This window comes from Carya illinoinensis, chromosome 6 (assembly GCF_018687715.1).
Source record: "Carya illinoinensis cultivar Pawnee chromosome 6, C.illinoinensisPawnee_v1, whole genome shotgun sequence".
Lineage (NCBI taxonomy): Eukaryota > Viridiplantae > Streptophyta > Magnoliopsida > Fagales > Juglandaceae > Carya > Carya illinoinensis.
The window spans coordinates 3556220-3563640 of NC_056757.1; positions in this window are offsets into that span (position 1 = coordinate 3556220).

Below are 7421 nucleotides of genomic sequence, written 5' to 3' on the forward strand. Positions count from 1 at the left end.
CAGTCGACTGTGTCTAGTTGGTCAGCTCCTGATCTTCCTTCAGGTCCTGTAACAAGATCTACCATTCGGGGGGAATGGTAGTTGGGACTACCACAGTGAGATTTGATTACAAATCTCAGCAAGTTAACAAAAAACTTCCATACAGACTAATGATGCATGTATGACAGTAAAAGCATAAATGCATAATCAAATTCACAAGTAATTAAATCATAACTTAGCGTACAACATAGCATAATTGATATAGCTTAACTTGAATCATGAACTAAACTTGACTTAGCATGAACTTGCTCTGAAACTTGAATTAACATGAAAAATACATACTCCACAGTTGTTGTGGCCCCATGTATTCTACGTGTAAATACATACTCCACAGTTGTTGTGGCCCCATGTATTCTTCACAAACTTGACTTAACATTAAAAATACATACTCCACAGTTGTTGTGGCCCCATGTATTCTACATAAACTTGACTTAACATGAAAAATACATACTCCACAGCTGTTGTGGCCCCATGTATTTTACGCATCACATTGGTAGTTAAATACATACTCCACAGTTGTTGTGGCCCCATGTATTCTACACAACTTGACTTAACATTTAAAATACATACTCCACAGTTGTTGTGGCCCCATGTATTCTACGTGTAAATACATACTCCACAGTTGTTGTGGCCCCATGTATTCTACATAAAGTTGACTTGAACATAACTTGAAATACATGACCAACTTGAGAGAGAAACATTTCGTAACATGGCATAACATATAATAAACAACATATTTAACATGACATACTTGCAACAATGAATATTACATGACTTGACATACATGTAATAGATGGCATACTTAGCATGACGTACTTGTAACGTACAATAATACATGACAGAATATATTATGTAACAGATAAAAACTGATGACAGAATAAATTCTGTATAACAGACAATTACGTGATAACTTAGCATGGCATGACATATATAATAACACATATACATATACTGTAGTTCCTTTACTTAGCACACATACACAGTAGACTGCTAGTAAGTTAAAAGCTAACTTACCTCGATCTCCGCGGTTCTTATAAAACTTCAAGCGCGATCACGAGGAACATCGACGGGCTAACCCGTGCGTCGCTCGCTGCTCGTCACGGTTAAGCGTCAGAGGAACGTACGTGGCGGTAACACCGCGTACGGTGGCTGTCCACCACGTAAAGTGGTAGTTTGAGCTTGAGAAAAGCTAGGCGTGGCCTTGGAAGGCTCATGGTGGCCTCGTGGTGGTCGAAGGTGGCGGAGCACAGCGGCATCATGCCGTGAACAGTAAATCCGAAAGCTAGGAGTTCGCTTGAGGTGGATGAAAGCCATAGAACTTCATGGGAAGCTAGGGAAAGGTAGATGAACATGTGGTGGAGCTGTGGTGGCGAGGTGGTGGCCATACGGTGGCTCACGGCGGCGGATCGGCCGTTTGAAGCCATTTTCGGCCTTGGAGAGTAAGGGAGAGTGAGAGCTCCACATAGCTCCGTTGGCTATGAAATTTCTTGGGGAAGTTCGTGGTGATGAGAGGAACAAGGTGGTGGTGGTGAAACACCATGGGTGGCCGTGTACGGTGGTGCACGGCGGTGCAACCGAACGTGTGTGTGTGAAGACCCATCGGAGAAAAAGTGAGAGTTAGGGAAAAAGAAGGACATGGGGAGGAAGCCCTTGACATGGTGGTTCTAATGGTGGTGCTTGGTGGCCGTTTCAACCGTGTATGGTGGTCCAAAGAGGTGAAAAAAGGTTGAGGACCCATTTCTTTGAAGGGAGATAGAGAGAGACTCGGTGGCCGGAAAAACACACCACCGGTGCAGTTCTGGTCGCCGGTGAGAGGGGGTCACGCCGGTGTGGGAGGTGAGGCAAGGTGGCCGGAGGTGGCGCCGGCTGGAGCTTCAACCGATCGGACATGGAGGTCCATGCACAGTGAAGAGCACGGCTGGACGTGCACGAGGGAGAGAGAAGAGAGAAAAAAGAAAAGAAAAGAAAAAGAGAAAAGACTGAAGGGAAAGGGTAGGGGCCTGGGTAATTAATCTCAGTCTTACACTTCGGGATCCTCAAAAAGATCTAACAATGAGTTTAAAACACTGATTTGAAAATGCGTAAGTATTTTATTTAAAATAAACACTTTAATAAAACACTAAGAGAAATTAAGATAGAATATTATTTTATAAACTAAGGTTTATAAAATAATATTTTCTTCATCATTATATAAAATGATAAAGTATCATTAATTAATCAAAGTGCATAAAACACTTAAACAAAACACTGAGAGGAATTAATATAGAATATTATTTTATAAACTTTTAGTTTATAAAATAATATTTCTTCATCATTATCTAAATTGATAATGTATCATTAATCACTCAAAGAGGATAAAACCATTTAATTTAAATAAGAGTTTTCAACGTAAAGTTAAACCTCTTAATATTTTAAAACAACTAAAATATTTAATATAAGATATTATCCACAATTATAATATTTTCAGAGCTCATTAAAATATTATAATTGTGCTACATTAAAATATATTTATCTAATAATAATGAAAATATATCCTATAGATATATTCATAATATTTAAAATATTCGTAAGCATTAAAATATCTATCTTATTTTGAAATCCGCAAGATAGTTTTCAGAACACGTCAACGAGATACAGTACGTAGAATAAGTTTCAATACGTAGATCGAGGCTCATAAAGAAGAAGAAGAAAGGAGCGGATATTACAATAAACTAACTTATAGAGTTTTCACGGGGTTCCTAAAGTCAATAGAAATTCCTTAAATTAAATTTCTAGCGGGTTGTTACAATCTCCCCTCCTAAAAAAAAGATTTCGTCCTCGAAATCGAAGTAAGTAAGAAATAACAATTTAATGAAGAGGTGTTGCTTACCAACCTATTGTCTATCCCGTATATAAAAAAAACCTTTGAGATTATGTCATTCCTTAACTCTCTTACTTAAATCAACAATTAGATTATACTTTTTTTGCACAATGTTGGCCAATTTGTAACGACATACTCTCCAAACCTTAAAACTTTAAGTAAATAATCTTCCGAAACTCTTCTTTAGAAAAGTATAGGTGATATACTTTAAATGTTCTTGTAAATACCAAAGTTAGTAGAGAATTCATCAAAATTAAATCGTTAACCTCTCTCTCTCTTTTAAACAAAAATCGGTGGCACTCTGTTTTAGACCAGACAACTCTGATCCGCGTGATTTTTATAGGTTTTCTGTAGTTGTCAGGCGCCGCATAGCTATGACACTACTTTGTTCTTATCTCTTGTACAGAAATGCTTCACGAGAGATGATTCATCATAATTTTTCTCTATAAAAGGATTACTCAGTTCATCTTCTTTCTCATCTCATCTTCTTCACTTTTCTGAAATTAGTCTGCATTCTTACTCTGCAATCTCTTTCTGCTTACTCACTTTGCAATGGCTCAGCAATCTTCTCATTGCCAAAACATGAGGTATTCTGCACCTCGTTCCCCAGTTATTTCTGCTTCTTCCGTAGGTGCTATTATGCAATCAAATAATGATCTGACTAATAAGTCAGAAACTGAACTTATCTACGAGCTTGTGAGTCTCGGTACTCGATACTCATCAGCCATTGTCGCATATTCTCAGCGACTGCAATCCAGGACTGGTGGGGTTGACAAACTCCACGAGAGTATTTCTATCCTTCAGAGGCTTCTTATGGAATCCAACATGAAGATAGAAGCAGTAAAGCGAGAGAACAGAGATTTAAAATCTTTGCTTAACTCTTCTTTTCGAGTGGCTACTCCTTTAAATAGGAGAGGCATGCAGATTTTTGAAGAGCAAGAACGTTTAAAGATTGAGGCAAAGAGCCTCAAATTTCTGTAATTTTGCTTTATGATAATAAAATAATACTTCACAAATATTCATATTTGTGTTTCTATCTTCTGGTATATGTTTTATGTACTTCATTTTATTTCTTTTAGGGATTTTCATATATATGACATGATCCAATGACTCATATAAATATGCATTTAATCATGCATATCCAAACTCTCAATAATCTTCAAGTTAATAAAAACCTTAAGGAGTTCTACTGGTCTAGGACTAACTTACTTCTTTATAATCGCAATAATCAGTCATCTTCCTAGGTGGTACTTTGATAACTGACCAGTTAATAACTTAAACTTGAAACTTTCTCTCTTATGATTGTCATAACTCTTCTATCCATCATAAGTTATCAATTATTCTAACTCTAAATGATTTGTTCCTAATGTTCACATAAATCCTCAAGACCAAGATTTTACTCTCCATATAATAGTTTTCAAAAGAAGATCGATCTATGTATCCATAAAGATAATGCTTTGCCAGAAATCATTTACTGGCGGCGTGGTAATACTATTATCATAAATAAATTCTATTAAGGCTAAAGTTTCTCCTAATCAAATTACTCTTCCAAACACAATTTCTATCGTATTCTCCGAATTAAAACAATTCTCCAAATATGTGGAATACCATTTATCAATCCTACATATCCTTTCTCATATTACTAAAAGGTATTCTATATCTACATTGGTATGAACAATAATACTTCTAATGAAAATTGTTACTCTTACCACTAGGGTAACAATTTAGCTTCCAAGCTGAATTCTCAAGCACCACAATTAATAGAAACAATGACTCGTTTGACTCAAACAATGTACAATTTACCAACTCCAATGACTTGACCTACTCCAAAATAACAATAATGCAATACTACCATCAATTGCAATCAGATCAACGTTAACTATGTTTACCTCAACTAATTCTTCATCCATCGGGAAATTCTGATCCTCTTGATTGTTATCTCCCTTAGGATTCCGAGGTATTCTATCACGAGTCATGTGTCCCTTCTTGAAACACACGAGCATATATATTAAAACCACATACTACCCTTCATACCTTAAGAAATTCAAGCCTACTGACGACTAAAATTTCAAGCCTAATGTTTGGTGCATTTCCTAAGGACATGTGGATTTACTGCCCAGAGACGTATTGCTCTGATACCACCCTGTGACGCCCCCAAATTCCGTTTGGGATTGGACGGACATTTGAAGCGTCGAGACATGCAACACAAGGTTACCTGCCCCCGTTCATGACATATAAGATGCAATAATCCTAACATGCATCTAACATTATGCAATATTCGCAGCGGATAATTTTTTTTTTTCTTTAGCAATACTATGCACCAAACTGAAAATATCCCAAAGTATTGGAGATGCAACTCCATCGTACAAGTAGTAATTTAACTACTATATTAACATTAACGACGCACCGTCCTTCAGTCGACTGTGTCTAGTTGGTCAGCTCCTGATCTTCCTTCAGGTCCTGTAACAAGATCTACCATTCGGGGGGAATGGTAGTTGGGACTACCACAGTGAGATTTGATTACAAATCTCAGCAAGTTAACAAAAAACTTCCATACAGACTAATGATGCATGTATGACAGTAAAAGCATAAATGCATAATCAAATTCACAAGTAATTAAATCATAACTTAGCGTACAACATAGCATAATTGATATAGCTTAACTTGAATCATGAACTAAACTTGACTTAGCATGAACTTGCTCTGAAACTTGAATTAACATGAAAAATACATACTCCACAGTTGTTGTGGCCCCATGTATTCTACGTGTAAATACATACTCCACAGTTGTTGTGGCCCCATGTATTCTTCACAAACTTGACTTAACATTAAAAATACATACTCCACAGTTGTTGTGGCCCCATGTATTCTACATAAACTTGACTTAACATGAAAAATACATACTCCACAGTTGTTGTGGCCCCATGTATTTTACGCATCACATTGGTAGTTAAATACATACTCCACAGTTGTTGTGGCCCCATGTATTCTACACAACTTGACTTAACATTTAAAATACATACTCCACAGTTGTTGTGGCCCCATGTATTCTACGTGTAAATACATACTCCACAGTTGTTGTGGCCCCATGTATTCTACACAAACTCAATGCAGTTAAATACATACTCCACAGTTGTTGTGGCCCCATGTATTCTACATAAAGTTGACTTGAACATAACTTGAAATACATGACCAACTTGAGAGAGAAACATTTCGTAACATGGCATAACATATAATAAACAACATATTTAACATGACATACTTGCAACAATGAATATTACATGACTTGACATACATGTAATAGATGGCATACTTAGCATGACGTACTTGTAACGTACAATAATACATGACAGAATATATTATGTAACAGATAAAAACTGATGACAGAATAAATTCTGTATAACAGACAATTACGTGATAACTTAGCATGGCATGACATATATAATAACACATATACATATACTGTAGTTCCTTTACTTAGCACACATACACAGTAGACTGCTAGTAAGTTAAAAGCTAACTTACCTCGATCTCCGCGGTTCTTATAAAACTTCAAGCGCGATCACGAGGAACATCGACGGGCTAACCCGTGCGTCGCTCGCTGCTCGTCACGGTTAAGCGTCAGAGGAACGTACGTGGCGGTAACACCGCGTACGGTGGCTGTCCACCACGTAAAGTGGTAGTTTGAGCTTGAGAAAAGCTAGGCGTGGCCTTGGAAGGCTCATGGTGGCCTCGTGGTGGTCGAAGGTGGCGGAGCACAGCGGCATCATGCCGTGAACAGTAAATCCGAAAGCTAGGAGTTCGCTTGAGGTGGATGAAAGCCATAGAACTTCATGGGAAGCTAGGGAAAGGTAGATGAACATGTGGTGGAGCTGTGGTGGCGAGGTGGTGGCCATACGGTGGCTCACGGCGGCGGATCGGCCGTTTGAAGCCATTTTCGGCCTTGGAGAGTGAGGGAGAGTGAGAGCTCCACATAGCTCCGTTGGCTATGAAATTTCTTGGGGAAGTTCGTGGTGATGAGAGGAACAAGGTGGTGGTGGTGAAACACCATGGGTGGCCGTGTACGGTGGTGCACGGCGGTGCAACCGAACGTGTGTGTGTGAAGACCCATCGGAGAAAAAGTGAGAGTTAGGGAAAAAGAAGGACATGGGGAGGAAGCCCTTGACATGGTGGTTCTAATGGTGGTGCTTGGTGGCCGTTTCAACCGTGTATGGTGGTCCAAAGAGGTGAAAAAAGGTTGAGGACCCATTTCTTTGAAGGGAGATAGAGAGAGACTCGGTGGCCGGAAAAACACACCACCGGTGCAGTTCTGGTCGCCGGTGAGAGGGGGTCACGCCGGTGTGGGAGGTGAGGCAAGGTGGCCGGAGGTGGCGCCGGCTGGAGCTTCAACCGATCGGACATGGAGGTCCATGCACAGTGAAGAGCACGGCTGGACGTGCACGAGGGAGAGAGAAGAGAGAAAAAAAAAAAGAAAAGAAAAAGAGAAAAGACTGAAGGGAAAGGGTAGGGGCCTGGGTAATTA